Source organism: Amblyraja radiata, chromosome 29 (assembly GCF_010909765.2).
Source record: "Amblyraja radiata isolate CabotCenter1 chromosome 29, sAmbRad1.1.pri, whole genome shotgun sequence".
Classification (NCBI taxonomy): Eukaryota; Metazoa; Chordata; class Chondrichthyes; order Rajiformes; family Rajidae; genus Amblyraja; species Amblyraja radiata.
The window spans coordinates 17,947,872-17,951,007 of NC_045984.1; positions in this window are offsets into that span (position 1 = coordinate 17,947,872).

Consider the following 3,136-nt stretch of genomic DNA (forward strand, 5'->3'; position numbering starts at 1 on the left):
TGCTTTAAGTTTGTAAACTAATCTCTTATGTGGGACCTTGTCGAAAGCCTTCTGGAAGTCCAGATACACCACATCCACTGGTTCTCCTCTATCCACGCTACTAGTTACATCCTCGAAAAATTCTATAAGATTCGTCAGACATGATTTACCTTTTGTAAATCCATGCTGACTTTGTCCAATGATTTCACCACTTTCCAAATGTGCTGCTATCCCATCTTTAATAACTGACTCTAGCAGTTTCCCCACTACCGATGTTAGACTAACTGGTCTGTAATTCCCCGTTTTCTCTCTCCCTCCCTTCTTAAAAAGTGGGGTTACGTTTGCTACCCGCCAATCCTCAGGAACTACTCCAGAATCTAAAGAGTTTTGAAAGATTATTACTAATGCATCCACTATTTCTGGAGCTACTTCCTTAAGTACTCTGGGATGCAGCCTATCTGGCCCTGGGGATTTATCGGCCTTTAATCCATTTAATTTACCCAACACCACTTCCCGGCTAACCTGGATTTCACTCAATTCCTCCAACTCCTTTGACCCGCGGTCCCCTGCTATTTCCGGCAGATTATTTATGTCTTCCTTAGTGAAGACGGAACCAAAGTAGTTATTCAATTGGTCCGCCATATCCTTGTTCCCCATGATCAACTCACCCGTTTCTGACTGCAAGGGACCTACATTTGTTTTAACTAATCTCTTCCTTTTCACATATCTATAAAAACTTTTGCAGTCAGTTTTTATGTTCCCTGCCAGTTTTCTTTCATAATCTATTTTTCCTTTCCTAATTAAGCCCTTTGTCCTCCTCTGCTGGTCTCTGAATTTCTCCCAGTCCTCCGGTATGCTGCTTTTTCTGGCTAATTTGTACGCATCATCCTTCGCTTTGATACTATCCCTGATTTCCCTTGTTATCCACGGATGCACTACCTTCCCTGATTTATTCTTTTGCCAAACTGGGATGAACAATTTTTGTAGTTCATCCATGCAGTCTTTAAATGTCTTCCATTGCATATCCACCGTCAACCCTTTTAGAATTAATTGCCAGTCAATCTTGGCCAATTCACATCTCATACCCTCAAAGTTACCTTTCTTTAAGTTCAGAACCATTGTTTCTGAATTAACAATGTCACTCTCCATCCTAATGAAGAACTCAACCATATTATGGTCACTCTTGCCCAAGGGGGCACGTACAACAAGACTGCTAACTAACCCTTCCTCATTACTCAATTACCATTCTATCGACTTGTGTTGCCACTTTTAGAGAGCTATGGACATGGACCCCAAGATCACTTTGTATATCAATGCTGTTAAGAGTCTTGCCATTAGCTGTACACCTTCCCCTTACATTTGAGTATAGAAGTTGGGAGGTCATGTTGCAGTTGAAAAAGACGTTGGTGAGACCGCATTTAGAGTATTGTGTTCAGTTACAGGGCACCATGTTACAGGAAAGATGTTGTCAAGCTGGAAAGGGTACAGAGAAGATTTATGAGGATGTTGCTAGGACTAGAAGGTCTGAGCTATAGGGAGAGGTTGAGTAGGCTGGGACTCTATTCCCTGGAGCGGGGAATCGCTGTACACATCGCCACGTGATTTACACAGAGGGTGGAGTCTGCAAGGCACCGTCCAGTGATGTACAGAGGCGGAGTGCCGCTGTGACGCTCGGCGTCAGATATATAGTCACATCGTGGCAGCAAGCAGGTGAAGGCACGTTGCACCCCGGCGTCCTGCAAACACTGGCGGCTGGGTTAAACCGGGGGCACGAGGAACAACCGGAGTCTTAAGCAAAACACGAAGTGCTGGAGTAACACAGCGGGCGCCACTCCAACACGTTGAGTTGTACACGGGGTCCCCCTAAGCGTCGCTGCATGATCCCTGCAAACACCATGTGTGGTTTACATACGACTGCACTCCAACAGCGCAATCCCCATAAACAAGGCTCTGTGATTAACAGTCAACATTAACACCTGATTTAGACAGTCTGAAGAAGGGTCTCGATCCGAATCGTCACCTATCCATCTTCTCCAGAGATGCTGCCTGACCCAGCTGGAGTTAATCCAGCACTTTGTGTACTTTTGTGTATTAACCAGCATCTGCAGGCAATTCCTTGTGTATGTATACAGGAGGTTTCTTTGAAGCATTGCGTTTATTTGATGCAGGGATCTCCCTGCTAAGATGTGATTTATAATTAATTTCAAGAGGGTCTCTAATTCAATTTATACAGGTGATCTCAGGACATTTTGTCGTGTGATTTATATTGCTTAATACTGTATGTCCATGCGATGTACCGCAAAGTCCCCGTAAACACCGCCATGTGAGTTATGGAGAAGCTCTCTGGAAAAAAATCAGCATTTAAACAGAGGAATCGCTGGTACCGTATTAGATTCACAGTCGGTGGTCGCTGAATGCATTTCCATGTGGTGCGCACAGGAGAATCCCATTGGATTTCTGCAGGAAGGTCCCTGAGATTTCTACAAGGGGAAGGAACTGCAGATGCTGGTTTACACCGAAGATAGACACAAAAAGCTGGAGTAACTCAGCAAGTCAGGCAGCATCTCTGGGGAAAAGGAATAGGTGACGTTTCGGGTTGAGACCCTCCTTCAGACAGATATACAGAGGATCTCTAAAAATCAACATGCAGTTCGCACTGTTTCCATGCTGTATCATTCTATGACTCCTTGACCAAGCCCTGTATAATAGGAGTAAATCATCATTGCTCCTGATTTGTGAGACACTTCTGGATCACTCGGTGAGACCACTTCTGGAATATACACTGGAATTTAGAAGGATGAGATAGGATCTTATAGAAACATATAAAATTATTAAGGGATTGGACACGCTAGATGCAGGAAACGTGTCCTGAGCATGGGGGAGTCCAGAACCAGGGTCCACAGTTTAAGAATAAGGGGTAGGCCATTTAGAACCGAGATGAGGAAAAACTTTTCCACACAATGTTGTGAATTTGTGGAATTCCCTGCCTCAGAAGGCAGTGGAGGCCGATTCACTGGATGCATTCAAAAGAGAGTTAGATAGAGCTCTTGGGGCTAGCAGAATCAAGGGGTATGGGGAGAAGGTAGGAATGGGGTACTGATTGTGGATGATCGGTCATGATCACATTGAATGGCAGTGCTGGCTCAAAGAGCCAAAT